At 42.0% G+C, this 22,504-nt stretch overlaps 1 protein-coding gene across 1 annotated transcript in view; it reads left to right on the plus strand.

Moving 5' to 3' along the window:
- Window positions 1-22,504, plus strand: part of LOC111229784 (unconventional myosin-IXa-like) — a 127,647-nt gene that overhangs the window by 18,969 nt on the left and 86,174 nt on the right. The gene's annotated exons all lie outside the window — the stretch shown is intronic.

The following is a 22,504-nucleotide window of genomic DNA, read 5'->3' on the forward strand; positions in this document are numbered from 1 at the left end:
TTAGCCCCACCCCCCTGTCCTCTTAAGTTAACAGGATCGGTTCCTTAGGTTATATGACGAAACCCTGGCTGTCTGAATCTGTTTTATGAGTCATTAGTTCACTGCAGTTCAAGGTGGAAACACTCAGTCATGGTGTTGACTGATTATTTCATTCATGATATGTCTTGTATAAAAAACATCACCTTCTTTTCATCAGAGGGGGTCTTTCAATCAAAACTCAAATGTTATAGATCTTTCTTCCACCTGCAGCAGTGGCACACATGATGTTGCTCTGCAGGTGCACTGGGTGGTAGTGTATGTAACTGGGCAGAGGTCATGATTAATACAGTGTTTTTCATAATTCAGTAGTAGTAATGTAGTAGTAGTATTTCTCCACTCCCGAGCTCCCTACTCCCTATGTGGCAACTTCTTATTTTTAAGCTACTCCAACAAAGGAAAACATTTCCTAGAAAATTTGTTCTTGGAATATAGTAGGTCAGAGTTTAAGCAGTAAGTAGATTAACAGACTCTTACAATGAACAGTTTCTGTAATAACTTTAACATTCACTGTGGTTTACAAACTGTCTGACTGCTCATGTTGTTTGACCTAAAACTGATTCTAGCTGGTGAATTCTGATCTGAGTACAGACACTGTGCTAAGTTAGACGTTATAACAGGTGGAATTGATGGGTAAAACTATATAAAATACATCTGTGGTGCACAGCAACGGTGTCCTGGTTCTCCTGTATCACTGCAACCACTCGCTGTGTCTTCTCCCCCGATGCAACAGCCCTGCAGAGAGAAGATGAAAGCGCTCTGTTGCAGCCCCCTGCCTCCTCGCCTTTATCTTCTCTCCATCCCACCCACCCCACCGCAGCACCGTGGGCACATGGCACATTGAGGGGAGAAGAGGGAGATAAAAAAGAAAGGGGGGAGGATAACGCAGAAATAGGAGAGTGAAGGAAGAGAAGAGGAGGAGGAGGGTGAAATCCTCGTTTAAATAATGGAAAGCGAGAGAGTCACTTTCAAGCGAGTGTGGCTCCCAAGTGCCCCAGTTTCGGGGGTTTAGTGAAATTGAGATGGGGCTGGTATTGCAGACAGATTTTCCTCTTCTTGAAGGCCGTCTCTGCCTCCTCCTTCTCAGAAGTAGAGCCGTGCTGCAGGAACGCTTCCTCCGTGGCCAAAGCAATTCTCCTGCCACATCCAGCCTCCTCTCGTCTCCTCAGCAACTTGGTCACCTTGTAAACAAAAGGCACAAAGACGCATGTCTGAGTGCCCTCGGAGATCTGACTTCCGTCCTTTTAAGGTGTTGAGTAGGCCAGGTCTGCTGCAGTCTGTGCTGTTTATCGCTTCCTCCCAGTAAACACTTAACAATCCCCGCCTCATCCTAACAACCGCTGCACTCGCAGGGCAGAGGTCAAGGAAGATGATCGGGCAGAGTCACTCACTGAGAAAGATGTGCACGCTGCTGATATAAACCATGAGTTTCTGATCCAGTCTTTGAAAATTATTGGTTCTCATCAAAAGGATTTGCTTGGTGTTGTTAACCTCAGCTCTAAAATTATTGGCGCAATGATACTGAACAAAAAACCGTATAAGACTATCAACGAGCCCTGCACATGTGCTCTGTGACGACTGAGCTACTGCCATGTCTTTTAGATCACCTGTATGTAAAACAAAGAGAAGGAAGTTTGTTTTTACCCCACAACTAATTAGACCTGTGAACAGCAACAGTACAAACATGGTTACTTAAGCTTTTGACATTGACATTTATTGATATTGATATAGATTTTTTTTTTTTGAAAACTTGCTTATTTGAAATTGCCCCTCGAGAGACGTAAAGTCATAAAGTACCTGAACTGAATTCAATCATGTATTATGTAAATGCTTTTATGTTATTAACGTAAGAGGAAAGGCGAGGGCACATGTTGAGCCGAATATGATGTGGGAGTCAAACCTGATCGGACCGAGTTGGACTGGAGTGGCCTCCAGTCTGGATCAGCCGGTGAGGACGGTCAGGAGATAGAGCTATTATATATTTGCATTGTGATGCAGTGGCTGCCTGTCGTTCTTCATCAAAATCACGTGTGTGAAGGTCCTTTTCCATTCAACCTGCAGCATAAAGGAGCAAGACTGTTTCTGATGGATGTCTGTTTCTCTTTTGGTGAAGTCACAGCTAAGATCTGTAGGTGACACTGGTGATGTGTTTGCCTCTGTGTTCACTCTGCTGTTCTGTAGGTGCTTCTTATGAACTGTCAAGACTAAATGAAGACTCAATATGTTCATCTTGGTACAGGACATCCTGTGTGGGGGTGTAATATAGCCCGGTCTTTGTTTCCATCTTAAGGCCATAATTAGCTCTAGATATCTGCCCAGTCTTATGATTTAGTGCAGTGTATCATTTGATGCAAGTGCTGAGACATCACTATGTTACATTATAGTTTGATTATTAATCAATCCATAGAAAATGATAATGAGAGATATTTTTGGTATACATGTAAACATTCTCAGTATGTTTGTTTGTTGCTCTTAACGAGGAGATTTATTTAAAGGAAAGTTTTCAGTGCGATAAAAATGGTTTGAGTTTGGGTGTAATTATAAAGTATTCAATTTAACGATATATTGATCGTTTAAGTACAAAGGCCAAACGTTATGTGTGAATTTGCAGATGCTCCTCATCTCAACATCACTGTAAACTCAATCTTTGGCTTTTGGACTCTTGATCATCAAAACTATTTTTTTATTGTCATCTTTTAGATCAAGTGATGAATTGAAAATAACTGGAAGCTTCATCCATTTGGAAAATAATGTGTAGTCACAGCCCTAATACGCAGTGTGTCCCCACACCAGAGGAACCCAACTCAGCTCTTTGACATTCATCTTATCACATTCACGCCTGTTTACTGTGTTTAGATAACCACAGATGCTGCTGCTATCACTGCACCTCCGTGACATGGTTGTTATTGAACAGCAGTTTGGATGATCCTGTGGCAGAGCTGCTGTGGATTTAGTCTAAACGAACACTGTGAGTCTGTTGGGTTTATGACTCTGAGTGTGTGTTTTTTGGTGTGAACTGGACAGTGTACTGTATGTGTGTTTGTTGTGGGATTACATTTGGTGAGCGCTCCAGTGGCCTGTTGTAATGTTCACATTGGCGCCGCGCATTTTTGCGGCATTGGTGGCCGCCGCCTGTTGTAAAAATAGACCGTGCTGCTACAACTGCTGCATGAAGCTTCATCCTGAAGTCTGAAACACATCAGGGTCAGAGAGGGAGACAAAGAGAGATAAGGTAGAGGAGAGATAATAAGGCTTGGAAGTGGGGGAGAGAGGTAGAAGTGAAGGCAGCCAAAAGAGGCAAAGAAAGAAATAGAGATGGGTAGAGTGGTATGATATTCAAAATTTAAAAAAAAAAAAAAGAAAAAGAAAAAAAAGTAAAGACAGAAGACGAATGTCTGCTCGGGTTCGAGTGAAAAGCTGAAGCTAATTCAAGACACAGAGGAAGCAATGCAGTCTCACAGGAAGACCAGAGTGTCTTGCTTCAGGTGGCTTCACTTCCTTCCGATGTTTCTTTCCCCCGACAGACACAGATAAGGCAGGAGGAAACGCCATGCTCCTTTTATTGAATTAATTTGCCAAATCCACTGTTCTTACAGAGCACTAATTCAGCTTCCCCTCTCCTCCTTCCCCTGGCACTTTGGTAACACAATACCCCGTCCACGAGCGCAGAGATCGGACGATAATTCCACTAGTCCTGCCATTTTGGCTCTCAAGCTGGTGTTCACTGAAGTATAAACAGTAATGCAACTCTCAGGTAAAGCTGGAGACATTTATTGGGTTTTTGGACAACGTGGACATGGAAATGGCCGAACCGGAAACTGGATTTGTTCGGCCAAAACTGCTATAAATCCACCATGTTTATCTCATAAATTTGAAAGTCAGCCTCAAGGAAAGGTTTGACCTGAATGTGGCAAGATGCTCGGCTAAAAGCTGCCAACCCTGGTGTTTAATCTTTAAGATGTTTTATCCACAGCAGCATGGTGACAAAGGACGCACAGATTCAACTTTTTGTCTCCCGATACCTCAAGGTTTCTGCCCACACTGACCTCTGATCCAGTACCTGCCAATCGGACACCTTAATGCATGCAACTCAAGGTGGTGTTAAGCACTGGGGATTACTGTGTGGCTAAAAAAATTATGATTGACATTGACGAAGAAACTGCTGATACCCGAAATAGCTCAATATTGGGCGGATACTGATCTAGCAGATGCGGCTGACTGTGTTGGTGGGCGCGTTTAGCTCTAAAGTCTTTTCAGGCAGCAAAAAACTATGATATGGGATTTTACATCTGTGGTGCAGCAAATATTTTATCTTTCGTTGCGACGTTTGTGAGCTAAACAGCAGAAATAAGGCGTTCTTATTACACAGTCATTCACCAGGAATCTGCACTTGCTTCTTATTGATTGCAACTATGATTCCCCTGCTGGATGATGTGATGTTGCGTTGCAGCAAAAGTAGCCTGGTTCAAGCATTGGAGCTCCCTGCAGTTGCCGCCACACTGGCTGTGTTTAAATGAACAAGACAGCTTTGTTTTCTTGCACTGGGCTCTAATTGCTCTGAACACAGCCGAACTGTGAGTTGTTAAAGAAAATGATGTGACGAATGTCTTGCTCAAGGGGAGCTTTTTGAGGGACGTGGCAGTCACTAGTTGGGCGGCTGTAGTGTTATAGTTACACAGACTTTTCTCAGCCTGTCTGGGATTCAAACCAGCAACCAAGCAATTATTATTATTATTATTATTATATGTTCTTCCCTATCTTTGATCTCCATCCTGTCAACTGCATTTTAACTGTAACAAAGCTGTGTTCACTATCAACGGTTAGTTCTGTGAAAGTATTGGACACACACCTTCTCAGATGATGAATATGTCTGTCCCTGAAGTGAAAATTACATTTATTATATCCTTATCAGCCCTTTCTCAGCCCACACTGACTCCCATCCAGCTCCTTTATTTTTAGATTGAACTCGATCATCAACGTTGTGTTTTCATTGGCCGGACGCGATGTTGGCTTCGCCGACTCAAACGCACTTGCTCATCTGAGCAGTCAGCGGACTGAAGGGTGAGAAATGATAACCTGAGAATGGTTACATAAAGTAGAACTGGAGGCGCTGCTTGTTCTAAGCCAGATGCACCCACTCAGCTGGAAAGTGTGCATCATCACTGAGAGGAGAGCATGTTTTTTTTTTCTCTCTTCAATCAGATCAGCGAGGGAATGGAGATCAGAAAGGGGCGGGGCATTTCAAGACGGACATGAATTATAGCGAGTAAATACCGCAGAGTGATGTGATTCAGTGGTGCGAGTGTGATGTGAGGTTCCTGCTGTAGAAATGAGGTTTCAGCAGTCCGCAGCTGGAGATGGAGGATGACTCTGCTGTTGTTGGTGGCAATCTCTCTCTCTTATCATTTCTGACCTTTCAGACACAGCTGGCCAGATGTGATCAATGGCCTTCTTGCTCTCCTTTTTCTCACTACAGCCTGAGTCCCTTAATAATATATCCAATCTTTGCAGAAGTGCGTCATCATTCCCAGTACCCAGTTAGCGCTTATATCACTCCATACACGCTGCATCGGTTAAGAAACCGTATATCAGAAGGTTTTTTGACAAAGGGAACTTCTCTAGTGACACTTAGCTGAGCTGTTTGGGGCACAGAGAGTAAGTACGCCAACGTTTTTAGTGAAATGTAACACTTAGAGGGTCGTGATAAGATTTGGAGAAGTTGGGAAAATTCAAACAGGGAAAAGGGGAAGTAGCCAATATTATGTAGTGAGCACTTTTGAGCAAACTATATATTTACAGCTTAATAGACAATAAAGATATGAGGCCAGTGCTTGTGTGTGTACATTCTTGGCTGTAATGTAATGCATTTTTTAGTTACTTTTGAACATTTAAGCCGAACAAAGATGTTGCATGATAGCCTAAATTCACTTCTGTATACAAACAGTTGTAGCCTCCTTAAAGGAGCTATTTGTAAGTTTTGCTAATGCTACATAGGCAACAATAGCATTAGCAGCTGTTTACTTACCAGTCGAGAAGACATGTTGCGACTTCAACATCAAACGTCTTTCCTTTACTCACCAACAGCTGTCTCCAGAGGTGGAAAGCAACACCTGTGTTAACTCTTGTCTCCTTCACTTCTTTTCTTTTAGTGAAGTTAGCACGCTAACCAGCTAGCCCCAGGCCGTCTCGTTACTTTCCAATAGCGACTCACTGTAGCTTCCAATCTGCCCTGAAGAAGTAGCGCTGCTCAGAGCGCGTATTATAACCTCTTGTATTATTAAGACAACGATGGCTGAAGTTTTTATGAAGCGACACTCACCACCACCACCCACGCCTGCCAAGACTTTAAGCCTAACAAAGATGTTGCATAAGAACCTAATTTTACCTCTGTATATTTTATAAACAGTAACACTTAAAGGCTACGCTGCCGACAAGGAAGTAAAATACAACAATGAGCTGTTGAACTGAGTTAATGAAGTGAGTTTAAGAGTGTAGTGGAGGACGAGAAGAGGATGAGAGAGAGGAAACGCCTGAGGTTGTAACCAGTGTTCCACAAGCATGTACACACAAATACTAAAATCTATGCATACCACATGCACACATACTGTAACTCCTCTTCACTGAACGCAACACAAAGTTGCTTGAAGTGTCAACTCGCAGAGACAGAGACAGAGACAGTTTGACCCTGAAGAAGACCAGTGTGTCGTCTTCTTTTTAATCCTGGAGTGATGCAAATGCAGACCAACCAGTATGCCTTGACTTTTCTGGAGGATTCATTCCCACTCTTTGTGGACAGTTTTTTACTTGTGACTCATTTGCATTTGCTTTGGGTTTTCTTTACTGGTATTCAAATGTCTTGTTTTGCCAAGCCAACAGTCCAAAACACAAGGATATTAAGTTACCATCAGAGGTGACAGTCAGCAAGTATTCACACCTGTGAAGCCGAAAACAGCAAAGCGTTTGGCATTTTTAAAAAAACTATGACTGAAATTGATCAGAACTATTTTCTAAATAGTTAATCGATGAATCAAAACAAATCATATCTGCACTAGTTGTAAATATATCTGCTATGTATCTATGTTATAGCCTTCATACAGTCTCCACACACAAGTGAAAAGTCTAAGTGAAACCTTTGTCCAAACATACTGACGCACCTTCACTGTATACTGTACACAAACACACTACTGTGTGCGCTCCCACTACAGACACACACCCCCCCTTTCCACTGAAAACCCAAATGAATCAATTCTCGCTGCAGCACGCACACAGCAGCATGTAGGAGTCCAGCTCTCGAGGGATTAACACCTCAACACACTCAGTCCTGGGATTTTCCCACACCACCTCGCACGCTGAGTTTCATTTTCTGTCAGTCACACCGCGCTGCGTTACAGGCGCACCGCCAGGTCCGAGCACACTCCCAGAAACACTCAGGATTTGCCAAACGAGGAGAAGCTGTGGTGTGTTAGAGCGCTGGATCGAAGCAAAGGTGGTTTGGGGTCGATTAGGCGCCTTAATGTTTGTTGAGAGGTGTATATTTTTCTTCACAGGCTTTTTTTTTTTTTTTTTTTTTTTTTTTTTTTTATATCAGAGAGCTTGTAGCAGAGGTGGAAACACCCCACACACACACCCCCCCGCCCACAACACACACACACACACACACACATACAACTTGCTTACAGCTACCTTGGCAGAGGCAGACAGCATGAAGCTAGTGCATTTATGAGGTATGGCTGGACTGACATAGACAGTAGTCACACACGCACACACACACACACACACACATACACACACACACACACACACACGGCTCTGGAGACAGTTGTTGGCCGAGTCATAAACATTTCATCAGGTGAAGTTAAATACAGACCTGCACCTCTCTGAGTCTTTGTAGCTTTTCATCCAGCTGCTTTTATGCACATTTTTTTTTAATTTGCGAAGAAGAAAACCAGAGAAGAAACAACAGACAGAAAAAGGCAGAAACATTAAAAAACATTGGGTCAGGTGGAAGAGCCGGCCTTTCGAAATGTAAACGCTGGTAAAAACTGATCATTTGTACCTTGACAAAAAAATTCTACAGTGTATAAAGAAGTGTTAATGTACATAACCACCATGTCTTGGTTGGATTCTACAGAATGACCCTTGTGGCCCGTCACCCCTGCGATAACCCAACTGTTTCCCTGTGTCTTGTCGCTCCAGGGACACGTTTACCACACAGAGTGGGATCAATCTTCTCAGCTAAAAGTGTTTTTCCCAAAGAGTCACAACACAACACAATTTAGGGCAGGATGCAGCAATGAGACCCAATAATGCGCTGTTTGGGAGGTACTAGTGGTCAGTTATTAAATCTCATCAGGTCCTCTTTAATAAATGCCCATAAAGGATGCTGATGGAAACAAATATTTTAAAGATAGATAGATAGATAGATAGATAGATAGATAGATAGATAGATAGATAGATAGATAGAAGTCTTGTATCTCTGACCACATGGTAGTCATGTGAAGTGCAGGGCGTGTGATGGCTCTGTCGCTCGCGTCTGAGAGACTGGGTGTTAGGAGACAGAGGATTTCGGAGGCAGTACATGTGATGCTGGTGAGTTTGTTTTTGTTGGAGATGGTTTAAAGCAGCGGAGGGAACAGTACAGCCGCACGGGTCGCCCTGGAGGTCAACAAACAGCGCTCTGAGTTTCGCTTGTGGACAGCAGTGATGTTTTGATCAAAAGTTACTTTGATACTTGGAGTCTTTGACCTGCTCTACTGTCTTGCCATGGGTGGAGGTGGGGTTCAGTTCAGTGTGTGGTGGGTTTGACCATTTCTCCTTCATCCCTTCCTTTTTCACTTTCCTGCCTCCATCTCTCGTCTCCTTCCTCTGCCTCTTTCCCTTCCCTCCTTCCCTCCTCATTGTACCTCTCCCACTTCTTATCCCTCGTGTTTCAGTGCCTGTCGTCACTCTCTCTTTATCTCCCTCTCTCTCTCTCTGTTTCCCTCCCTCCCTCCCTCCCTCCCTCTCCACCTCCCCTCTGACGGTGGTAGAAGGCCTGTTGACAGTCCTGTGCAGTGGAAGGAGGCTTTTATTGGGCCTGTGTGTTCAGCCCTTCCTGAGGCCAATGGGATCCAGATGTGGACCGGCACTCTAGTGACAGCAGCCATTTATGGAGAGAGAGAGAGAGAGAGAGAGAGAGAGAGAGAGAGAGAGAGAGAGAGAGTGTGTGTGTGTGTGTGTGTGTGTGTGTGTGTGTTATTGTGAGTGTGAGAGAGTGTGAGAAAGACGTGAGTTGTCATCTTCTCCACGTGCCACTTAACTTTCCTCAACACACGTGCAGATGTGTTTGGCTGTGTGGGATTTGTGCTGCAGTTTTCTCTTCATATGAAAGAATTAAACACATTCATTGTGACACAGTCTGGATGAAGCCGTTGGCAGCTTGTTTATTGTTATGTTGTCTTTCTTAAGCAACACCAGGGGAGACCAGGGGACATTTTTGACATTCCTTATATGTTCAAAGGCCTGTCTGAGGTTTAATACTGGCTTTTAGAGTAAAGGTTACAAATAGGTTCGGCACATACCACGTAACCACAGGTCAGTTGGGGACCTTTGTTGCATGTCCTGAAAGTTGAAGTGAAATTTGACTACATCTCGCTTTTTGTGTAAGGAAATATAAACTATGATGATACTGCAGCTATTGTGCATATTTTTTCCAGTTTTCAAAAGAGAATAAAATCTTCTTTTTTATTTTTCTGCATACAGTGAGGTCCAAAAGTCTGAGACTAATCACTTTTGGACACCGCTATACTTTTTGGAAACAGTGTCTAAAGTTGTATCCAATGTCGCTCCCTATTTACTGTTCTTTTCAGCCTGTTACATTTACTGCACGCTATTTTATTTGAGTGTCCAAATTTTTTTGCCTCTGCAGAAAATCCAGATTGGATTTTGGAAATACCTTCGGAACAACAGGAATAGGAATAGATCTCTATTGTTATTGTTAAAAAACAGCAAAAGTCAGTTTAGCAGCTCTTCATCAATGTGCAAGAGAAGCAGCATAAAAACTCAGATTTAAAGACACATAAAAACAGTACAAAGTGAAAAACAAACCTGAGGGTGCCGTGCCGCTGTTCCTGACCGCACTGCTGTCTTGGATCAGTTTTTAAACTTCATTGGTTAATTATCTATTTGAGAAACGGATGGTTACCTCAGTGACTCAAGTGTACTCTCATTTTTCTCTATTTTTTTTTTTTTACCTTTTGTCAACAAGGACACGCAGCGCTGTTCTCTCTTTACAACATTCAACATGTGGGAGGAAAATGGAGGCTAGTTAGCCTAGCCCGCTAACATTAACGCTGATTTCTGATAGAGGTCACTTTTTTTTGTTAATGTTTTTTAATACCTGCAGAGTCACAGGCAGCTCCTGCACAGCTCAGTGCTGTGTTTGTCCTGCATTGACGAAGAGAGGGCCTAGCTTCCAGTATTAGGTTCAGGGCTGCAGCTAATGATCATTTTCATAGTTAATTATATCCTCGATGAATCATTAGGTCTATTTGGCATCAGAAAACAGTAGAAAAACAGTCCATCACAACTTCCTAATGTCTTGTTTCATCTAACCAACAGTTGAAAAAACAAAGATATTCAGTTCACAATAATGTTGAGATCAGGAAAAGCAGCAACTTTTGATTTGAGACGCTTGAACAAGAGAGTGCTTGTACTTTTTCTTAGAAATTCACTTAAATCATTAATTGATTATTAAAATACTTATTGGTTGATACTTGGTAATTGATTAATTAACTAATTGTTAAGGTTACAATAGAGTTTGGGTTTAAGCGAGTTGGGATGCGCAGTGCACCACGTCAGTAAGGGTCCTCACAAGTACAGAAACACAGAGGTGTGTGTGTGTGTGTGTGTGTGTGTGTGTTTATCATGTATTATTCTGCGTCTCTGGCTTCCTGGACCATAAAAGGAACTTGCATGACTTTCTCTCTGCAGAGGTGTGTGTGCATGTGTGTGAATGGAGTAATGGGCCCCTGTTGAAAAGGATGACCCTGAGACAGCCGCAACACACAAGAATGAAGAGCCGCAGATGACTAATGCCGTACATTCATGCAGCAACATCCTGGATGTGCACACAGACACTGTTCTGTAGGCACAAAGAAAAACCCACCGCAGCCTGTTTATGGATGAATCTGGATGTATATGTGCAGAGAGATTAGGCCGTTCTTGTACAACACTGAATCTGAACACTGAATCTCTGGAAAGTGTCAGTATTTCCTCTGAAGCCAAGACAAACGATGACTACTTGTTTATTTTCATCACGCACAGCCATGTGTGCTTGGATGGGGATCATTGGATATTTTCTCAAATTTGTTCTTTAACTGATTTTGTGTCTGTCACACAGCGTTGTATGTCTCTCAACTGGAAAGTATATTAACGCTCACTTGAGTACAACCGCATATATTCAGAATAAGCTTTTTATATTTTACAGCTGTGTCTGTTAGACCCTTTTGTGGATCCACGGGCCAAAATCAGCTCGTTGCCCCGTTTTAAACCTCCTCGTGGTCAAATTCGGCAATAAATACTGGGCATTTACTCAACTGTGTGATAGTCACCGAGCAGAGTTTTTCATGTCAAGCACCAGTCATTAGGTCATGACGTTAACTGCTCGCGCTCGCCACATGAAACGAACCTCCGCCTCAGTGTGTCACCTAATAGCAGAGCAGTATTAACCAATAGCTACACCCACATGGAGAGCCACGATGAAGCTGCCTCCTCAGAGAGCTGAAACCAAAGCAAGTCGACTCTGCAGGTGATAAAGATGATGTAACGAATGTGAACCATGTTATGTCTAATATATTACAGTACAGTGTTTTTACCATCCATGCCTTATTTTGGATCCAGTTTAATTTTCCATTAAAAGGGAAATGTAGCTGCAGACAGGTTTTAGAACAGAGACACTTGTTAAAGGAAATGAATAACCCCTATTGCATGCATCACCAAGAGAGCAGCTCAATACTGTGCAAAAAAATAGTAGCTCATTAAGGGAAACTGTGAAGTTCCTGTACAGGCATTAGCTGCTCATATTCAGAAATTACTATAACTGCAACATGGTTTCAAATAGACAGTTGGAAATTTTAGAAAACACACATATTTGTGTGTCTGCTGATAAATGAGAGTGTTGACGCTGACATATCTCTACGGTTAGCTTAACTTGTCTTTTTACACTTTCTTTTTCATGTTGATTAAATAAATATGAGGAGGTAGATTTCTTTACCTGTGGACAGAGCACGCTAGCTGTTTCCAGTCTTTATGCTATGCTAAGATAATCGGCTGCTAGCACGAGATTAACAGACAAACATGAAAGTGGGATTGATCTTCTCATCTGACTTTTGTTTTTCCAAAATGTTGAACTATTCCTATAAATTTGTAGTTTGGTTCTGAGAAAACATTTTGCTTTTAATGAAGCTAGTTTAATTATTCATTAATTGGTTCATTTGACAGGGACAGTGCACATTAATAAAATATGGCATCAGTTAGCCAAGAGGCTGTTTTTCATCTGTGCAGATGTTACCAAGTCACCCTAAGAACAGAGCATCTGAAACATAGCAAACATAATAATGGAGACTGTTAATGTAAATAGGAATATAGACTTAATTTCACACTAATTGCAAAAGCACAGATATTAAAGGCACATAAGAAAGGTTCAGTGAACACTAGGAGACAATAATTGCAAAGTGTTTATGTAGATGTTTGAGTGACTGTGCTGAATGCTTAGCCAGTACATGTCATAGATGTTAACATAAGGGATGATGGTCTTTGATAAAAGGCTATAGGAAGCAATACTCCAGCTGTGCTTGTTGACTCATATTAATGAATGCTTGCGTGACTATGTGCAGGATTCCGGGTCATATCAAAACACTGTATAAATGTGTTTGTTTTCCCGACACCTAAACTAACTCACCTCCTCTCCTCACGTGCTGGCCTTTACGAGGAGGCCCTTTCAGTGTGTGACCTGCCAGGATTATGTAACCGTACTCCTCCTCCTCCTCTGTCCTCACCTCCTTTCCCCTCCCTTCCTTCCTTCTTTCCTAGAAAGGAGAGCTCATCCCATGTGTCTGTTGTAAAGGAAAGAAAAAGAGTCTGGGGCCAGAGAGAAAATTGTAAAGATGAGATGCTTTGTTCAAATTGGTATTTTAGAGATGCACCCAGTCATGGTGCTTCACTCATGTGCATTATGTCAAATCAACTGTAGCACTCTGTTTATGGGAGCAGCTGGGGTTTACTTTCTCTGCTAAATGCAGATAAGAAGACTGTCAGAGTTGCCAGTCTTGATCTTATTACATAGTGCTGTCGACAGTAACTTGTGTAATGGTGCACTTAATGCACCATTTGAAATTACAAACTAAAAAACATGTAATGGAAACACTTTTTTTATACGCTCGCTTGAGGTGGTTTTTCAGACGGTTCAATAAAGCAGTGTTTTGCAAAAGTGAAATGGAAACACATTTTCCATATTTAAGTCACATGACATCACTTGAGTAGTCACATGACATCTAAAAACTTTGCAGATTATTATCTCCCAAAAATCCCTGATATGTGGCCACTGTCATATGTAAGGGGTTCGCCTTTACGTCACTACGAGCACCGGATGCCCTCGTTGCCTTTGATTAAATACTACAACGGCTATAGCAGTGGACGAATTCGTCCCAACAATTAGCAGATGTTGGAAATCTGTCGCCATGTTTAATTGGAATGATATCACGAGAGGAGAAAAACCCAGCTTTATTCGCATGACATCGCTCAGTGGAAACACAGACCATACGCAATTGTTTTTCCATTCTGTTTTGCACAAAACGCGGCTTATGACGGCTTGGATTCAAGACCTACAATAATGTAAAGAATGTATTGCAGATTAAAAGTCAACAACAGGTTAATTAATAATTACAATAATCATTAGTTGCAGCCCCAGTTTAGTACTTTGCTTCAGGGTATTTATGCAGTGATGAAGGACTAACACCACCTTGGTTCCTCCCTCTTCCTGCAGAGGATGGAGCTTTGCAGCCTCCGCTCACAGTGAGTCATCCTCCCAGCTGCTTGTGACAAACACCAGTTAGTCCAGTTAATGAGGGCTTGTGAACGTCCAGATGCGTGTGATGGGAGTTTACCAACTCAGTGTTGAATGGGTCTCAAAGAGATTAAGGAGGTAGTTCACATGAGCTGAATGCAAACACACACACACACTCGCACAATGTTGTCATTTGTCACATCTTATGAATGTTACAGCTTGCCGCTATGAAGGGCAGAGCTCTTCACACACACCTGCTCCCCTGCCTGAGCGTGTGTTTTCAGGCTTGACCGCACACCTAGAGGTAGGGCTGGCATTGAAGCTACTTCAAACCACACACGGATACACACACACACACACACATGGTCTGTTTTCTCAGCTTGCCATGTGAAGCCGAGCTGCACCTGTTAGTGGAGGAATGCGATGTGATGTCATCTCGCTGAGCTGCGAGCGCCTCTGTGAATGTGGAAGTAGTAAAGCCTAAAAGAAAAAAGCTTGGGGTCTAAAAGCGGAGTCAGACGGCCCCCGGGGAGAATCCACGCAGCATGAAATCATTCTGAGAGATTGTTCTCAAGGCATTTCTGCTGCTGCAGATGCTGTTTAACAGCAAGAAACAGGGAGGAGAGATGGATAACCCAAAGTTACAACATGAATGCACTGGCATCTCTTTACCCCTGTATTCATTTTTTTTTTTTTTTTACTGTTCCATCTTTTTTTCAATAAACCTAATTTGTCCCCAGTGACTCTGATTATATTGTATACGTGACTCCCATAATGTGTACAGTCATACTTTATTCATCAGTGTCGCTGGTTGTGATGTAGCATAACAAGGCAAACCACTCACTGAAACAAAGGCAAATTTATTAAATCACTGCTGCCAACCTTTTAGCTTTCGGTCCTTCATAGGGACCCTTTGTTTCCCTTGTTTTGAAGTGGAATCTAATAATGACAATAGTAATAGTTTAATAAAGGCGCATCTGGCTCATAGAACAAGCAGTACACAAATACAAACGGCACAGCTACAGACAAGATAAAAGAAACGAGAAAACATCACGTGGTGTGCAGGCTTACATCCTGGGCCCAGTGGAGGCTGAATGTAGCTGCATCTGAATGTCTGTTGAGCATTGTGGGTAATGTAGGCGACGGGTTTTTGACAAGGACGAAGAATTAATGGAATAAAAATAGATTCTGAACTAGGGCTGAACAATTAATTGAAATATTATTGAAATCCAATAAACCAAGTGCAAAATCCAAATCACGGGAGGTGAAATTATTTGATAAAGATAAAATGTGTCACAAAAGACCATGAATGAAGTGTTGGGGTGCTACAGAGATACAAATTATACTCTCTACAAGTATGGAAACAAGCTTGTTTGGTACAAGCTCCAGCAAAAGTCATAATTCTTATAATTTTTCAGTGAAAATGAAATATGAAAATGACCATTCCACTTTAAATCGTGACTCATATTTCAATCGCAATATCTGCCAATATGCTAAGTAGGTGGAGCGCTGTTTTAACGTTAGATTAACTGAGTGTAGCTCTTAGTCTTACCCCCACAGCCCCTCTGTGACTGTGTCTTTCTGTATTTCCATCACACTGTAACATGCTTGTAGGGCAGAGAGACGCTAAGGAGCAGACGTCTGCTTCAATAATGGCCCAGTGGGCTGAAATGAGTCGCTCCGGAGTAAACCGGTGCTAAGCAGTCCGACTATTGAACACGTCTTTGAGAGGGGAAGCCTTTGATTAGGGGACAGGGCTTTAACACACTTGCAGTAAATCCCTTCAGTGTTCTTTTGGAAGCATTCTTGAATAATTTTTCCCTAATTCATGAAATGAGAAATGTTTCCTCTCTCTCTCTCTGCCTCTCAGTTGTTATTCTACAGACCTGTCTCTGTGTGTGTGAGGATTTTCTAGTTGCTATATGACTGTTTTACCAGTGATGAAGCTGTCAGAAGTGCAGTATGGCGTGTGTAACTGTTCATGCGTATCAGCAGTGCAACTTGGCAGTGTCCTCCTGTCATGTTATAGTCGTGTAATGAAGCAGAAAATGGGGTAAGTGTCTCCCACCAAGCCTGTGATCTTGAGTGCATGTGTCTATGTAAGTGTTGGCATTTACTGTATCTGCTATCGTGGCAACATCCTTCAGTGTGTGGTCGTTCGATAGCAGATGTGTGTATCAGCTTGACTGACATGCAGATAGTGTGGCCGTGCTGCTGCTGCTGCTGCTGCTGCTGTGTGCCCACAGGGTGAATGCAGAGCGGTGTTTTCTGGTTTGTTTTTGTCGGGGTGAATTGGCGAAAGAACGTTGAGCACTTCTGCCTACCTGCTGGTTTTAGAGCAGAATTTACAAGCAGCAAAATGAAACTATAGTAACGCACTGTTTGGATGGGCTCTGGCCAAACACAACACTGCCTCTGCAGCAAGTGAATATCATGGGCAATGTGTATAGTATAGATTTACATTGCAATGAATTAGGGCTGCAACTAATGATCATTTTGATGATCGATTTAATTTGCAGATTTTTTTTTCTTGTTTAATCATCATTTAATCATATCGTCTACAACATGTCAGAAAATAATTTTAAAAAATGAAATTAAACAGAAAAGCAGGAAATGTTTGTATGTGAGAGGCTGAAAACAGCACTTTTTTTTTTTTGGCATTTTTATGTGAAAAAATATTTAAACAATTAGTCGACCATGAAAACAGTTCCAGCTCTACAGCGAGTGCTAGCATTGTCAGTCTCATGTATAATTTATGAATGACAGCTGTCACCCAGTGTGGCCTGCTCTATAAATGCATTATCATTTTTCAGTAATGGCTAAATATGAATTGATTAAAATGATTTAATCAACCAGAGCGTCACATGATCATTCCCTTTAGCCCTACTGCAGAATAAAATTAAACTCAATCTCCCCATTCAGGATTTGCTTCAGCCAAGGAAGTGACCAAACCATGATTAATGGAAAAACACGTTAATATTAAAACATGTTAAAGTCCCTGAACCTCCTGACAGCCACTGAACGCACAGAGCTTTAAAGGATATTGAATTAGCTTATGATAGCTAAGGTTACATGGTAATGCTTTACTTTAAGTCTCACTATTTAGCATTTATAAGCAATAGTGTTTGATTAATGGTTTATAATATATATAAGTGTAAATGAATGTACATATTTGTCAGCAATTACAACTTCTCCTATAAAGACATTTTATATCATTACAACTGTGTTTTACTATGTAGTCATTCATTATCTGTTTATACACCAGCTTCCACTTATGGGCCCTCACAACAACATTACAGTGTGTTATAAACCATATATTAATTATTTTATACTGCTTACAAATGCTCAATAGGGGGATTTGCTGAAAAGTTTTACTAGCTACTAGTAATGCCACTTATGCTCTCTCATATTGTCATTCATATCTCTGTTCCTCTAGCCTCAGCCCAGCAATAGATGACAATAGAAAGTAGTTTTTTATTGTGCTTTTTGAAAAGAAACACAATTAGTGCTTTTTTGTCCATATTGTAAGCTAAATGAGCCCTAGCCACATTAGCACTATGAAAGCCAGAGCTGTTGGCTAGCTGTTGAATGCTAACAAATTAAGCGTTTTATCTTTGTTATGACAAGTTGCACAAATTTTACTTGTGAGTACAGTATGTGTGTATTTAGTTAAAAACATAGGCAATTATTTATAAGCTTTTCAAAAGAAACACGCATTAGAGGCAGACAAGAGGCTAATGTGGAAGGACGAGTGGATTTTGGCCAGTGTAAATCCAGCCTGAAGAAAAAAAGCATCAAGTTGATGTAATTTATGAGGTAATTTTATTTTTTTGTTCTCCAGCAATGATTACAAGCCTTTAGGTAGATTAAAAAAAGTGTAGGCTAATAATCTTTTATATGTTTTTAAAGTGTTTTTTTCATGGGATTCATTTCAGACTTCTCCATGTTCTCCATGTTGAATTGTATGCTTTGTAGTTGATAGATCTTCAATTTTTTATGTCCAGCCAACACTGTTCATCAACTCAAAGACTCTTAGACCAGAAATTAATTAGAATGACTTCAATGTGGTTGTAAAAATAGCACAGCATCTCTATTGTCCCTGTAATTAGCCTAGTGCTAAATTACATAGGAAACATATTTGAAGTGATTGGGAAATAATTCTGAAATTATAAAATGAAGTGTTACCAACCAATATATGAGGTCAAGGATCATGTTGGCCATGTTAACATCTGCGTACCAAGATAACAACTGATTTGACTAACAAGGGCCCAGACTACCATGAAATAAGTCTGGATAAGTAAGTCTTACCCAGGTCCCCCACATAACTCCCCCTGACCTGAATATTCATGCAGGCAAAAAAAAAAAAAACCCACAAAAAAAACCCCCACACAATATCCTGCTGAAGCAAGCAGTCACCATCACCTGGACATCAGGACTCTGCAGCCAGCATCAATAATTTTAACCACTCAGCACTTCATGAAACACAAAAAACTAATGGAAGCAAGCCCAGCAGTCATTTGGCACGTCTCCCCTTGTTTTTCATAATCTAGGTCACCCAGTAGGTTTTGAGAGTGTTTGGGGAAACGCTGCAGCTGTAGTAGAGAAACAGACAAAAAGAAAAGAAGTGAACGAGTGGGGGAGAGCACCAGGTTATGAGCATAAGTATTCGAGCTGATTTTATCCCCTGCTTTGAGGAAAAGCCTTGACATGCTAATTAACAGGCTAGCTCCCATTTTGTCCCACTCTCCTCAACACTTAACACGCTAAATCCTGTTCTGAAATAGCCGCAGCACCTCTGAGGCTGAGGAGCTGAGGTTCTCTACAGTGGTGGAGGAAACAACTGGCTAACGTAACGTGACAGCGTGGAAGAGCCCACAGGGGCTAACGCAGCGCATATGCATACATTAGCATATTTTCAGTATGAAGCCAATGTTGCCATTTGGACATAAGGACACACACACACACACACATGCGCACACACAGTTGTGGCAGGATTAAGCCTTGGGGTCAGCGTATTCGATTCAACATAAAATCTAACATATGGCCGGCTAAGCGCTGGATCTTTGATTTGTGTAAATGGACGCTGTGGCGAGCTGTTTCTAACACACTTAAGTTGGTTATTTCTGGACTCCATATGGCACCACAGGCGATGCAGTGAGGGCTGGGGTTAATTCAGTTTGTATTGAGTCATGTTGAATTTCAAATTGAAATGACAATTTAGCCCTTTAAGTCTATGGGAACTGCAAATGTAGCCACTCAGTATTTCTTCTTCTTCTTTGGTGTTTCCTCCAGGCAACGTGATTTTTTTTTTTTTTTTAAAGAGAAAACATGAAATCACATGAAGTCTAAACAAAAAATCGTACCATTGTCAAAAAAATGTTACATGTTCTTGACATGTATGTTTGTATCTGTAAGTGTAAATTACAGCACATTTTGACATTTTTAAAGTTTGACAGAAAGCCACTTTCAGAATTGACCTAAGCTGAACTGAACTCACAATCATTCCCAATCCCTGGACCATGGACCAGCATAGCATGTGACTGCTGAACACATGCTACATGCTAATTTGACAAAAACAAAAAAAAATCGTATCTTTTATATAATCATATGACTGCATGAGATGTTATAGACCTTTTTTTTTATCTGTGCTGCAAGTTCCCTGCTGCTCCCAGCAACAACGTACTGATGTTTAAATAAAGTAGGTCATCAGTACGAGAGGTAAACAGTGCATCATTATCACTTTTCTACATTTATCAGTACAGTAAATCTTTTGTAATCCTTTGTCTATTCACTGAATCTTTTTTGTTTTTATGTTTTTTGGATGCAGTGAGGGACATCTTCACCTACAACTTCTTCAAAGTAAACAACAAAATTTGTTGTTTCTTCATGCACTGAACACATGAAAGCGTTGTCAGCTCTGATCAGCTCATTTGTCAGTTGTCCTCACAAATTACTGCTGAGGAGTAAATCTGTTTTATGATGTGACAGCACTGTGGTTAAGGTGTGGATAGATTTAGGCAAAAAAAAACCCCAAACAACTTAGTTAGGTTTAGGGAAAGATTGTGGTTTTATTAAAGTTTGGGGGCCTTCGTCACCATGGTGACACTGATGAATATATCATGGTTTTAGAAACAATTGTGCTCATGCTTTAAAAAAAAACATCATAAGACAGTTTGGAATGGGAAAAAAATGGGACACAAACAATTGATGCTGGGATCGGGGGTTATCCCGTTACCGTTGTGGTGAAGAGGGAACTGAGCCTGAAGGCAAAGCTCTCGATTTACCTGTCAATCTCACCTATGCTCATGAGCTTTGGCTAGTGACCGAAGGAAATCAGATGGCAGATACAAGCGGCTGAAATGAGTTTCTTCTGTAGGGTGGCTGGGCTCAGCCTTAGGGAGAGGGTGTGAAGCCGTGACATCCGGAGGGAGCTCAGAGTAGAGCTGCTGATCCTTCGCGTTGAAAAGAGCCAGTTGAGGTGGTGTGGGCATCTGGTTAGGACTCCTCCATTGGAGGTCCTCCAGGCGCATCCAACTGGCAGGAAACCTCAGGGTAGACCCAGAGGTTATGTATCTCATCTGGCCTGGGAACGCCTCAGGATCCCCCCGGAGGAGCTTGTTGGGGACGTCTGGACTACTTTGCTTGACCTGCTGCCAGCGTGACCTGACCTCGGATAAGTGGCAGAAAATGGATGGATGGATGGATTCTTTATTTGCAAGTCGACAGTAGAGATGAAGAGAAAGAGAGACAGGCGTGACGTGCAGCAAAGGGGCTAAAAAAGGAGCAAAAGTGGTGCTGAGAGGGACCACAGTGGCTAAATAAAATGACTCGCCTGCTCCCTTTTCTCTCTGCCTCCACGCACACATATGTTTAGCGCACACACGTACACACACATGCTACATACACAAAAACAGAGTAATCACCAATTCACAGTGTGTGTTTTCCTGTGCTGTGGTCACAGCAGGCGTTGACCATGAAGCAGAGTTCACCACTAAATCATCCAGACACTGCCGCCCTGCTCGTTAATCTCTTTGACACACACAGAAAGCACATACACAACCTGCACACGACACGCTGCATGCATCCACCACATGGCGCACACGCACATACAGAAGTGCATGGATTATCAGCTCAAACAGTACATACATCCTCCAACAACAACAAAAAAAAAACCCTGGCTGCCCTCTCCTCCCTCTGTGTGTCTTGTGCCAGCAGTGGTTTGATTGTCATTGACAGTTTCCATTAGAGCCGCGCTCATTTCACTCCGAGCTCAATCATTTCAGGAAGTGGATTTTCCTCCGAAACTGAAAAGTGGAAATATTTTGCCACAGAGGGGCTCTTATATCCAGAGATGATTGAGGATGAAAGGTCTGTCATTATCATGCGAATTGCAGTTTCGATTTACATTTTGGATCGAGGGAAGTGATGGAGGAGAGCTTACCGCTGGTCCTGTCTCTCTCTCTCTCTCTCTCTCTCTCTCTCTCTCTCTCTCTCTTCTCTCTCTCTCTCTCTCTCTCTGAGGCTGAAGATGTGTCTCAGCCCATGGACTTTTATGTTTAAAGCCTCAATGAGAAAGATGGAGAGAAGAATGAGAGAATGAAGGGATGGAAAATGGACAGAAGAGAAAGATAAACCTTGTATTTTCTTGGGGGGGGGGGTTGTTGGTGTTGGGGGGATGTTTCTGAATGAATCATCACAGAGATCAAAGCTTTATTCAGGAGCAGGATTTTACTTTTATTAACCGTGTTATTCCAGTGCTATAGTGTTTGCCCAGCAGCCACAATCAATTATCTGACACCCACTCCTCTCTCTCTCTCTCTGCCTCTCTGCCTCCCCCTCTCCCTCCCTCTTCCCTTGTCTCGTCTTCTCTCTGCTGTGTCTTATTTAGTCATTTATCATAACTCCCAAATACTGATTGCATCAGCCTGAAATTTCACCCCTGCTTCTGTGAACTGCTGAGCTCAGATATGAAAATATGTTTCTCTGCCTCTCTAATGTCTCACGCTTTCTCCACATTTTCCTTTTCCATTTTTCTTCTTCTTGCTCCATTCCAATCATCCCCCTTTTCCTAATCTCATGTGTAATTCTTCTCTCCTTTGTTTTTGATCCTCTATCCTGTCCTCATTTCCTCTCCTCTCATCTTTTGTCTCGTCTTCTCCTCTTTGCATCAGTCCTTCTTCATTCCTTACATCGTCTGTTCTTTCCTAGATAATCTTCCTTTCCTTCATCCTCTCCTCTTCTCTCCTCTCCTCTCCTCTCCTCTTCTCTCCTCTCCTCTCCTCTCCTCTCCTCTCCTCTCCTCTCCTCCAGCTCCGTTGGGGCCCATCAAACTCCTAATGAGAACCTGAATGAGTCCTCCAGGGGCCTGTAATGATGGACTCCCTGTGTGCGTTGTGTGTGTTTGCACACACCGTGTGTGTTGAT

This window comes from Seriola dumerili, unplaced genomic scaffold (genome assembly GCF_002260705.1).
Source record: "Seriola dumerili isolate Sdu_G_001 unplaced genomic scaffold, Sdu_1.0 BDQW01000242.1, whole genome shotgun sequence".
Taxonomy (NCBI): Eukaryota; Metazoa; Chordata; class Actinopteri; order Carangiformes; family Carangidae; genus Seriola; species Seriola dumerili.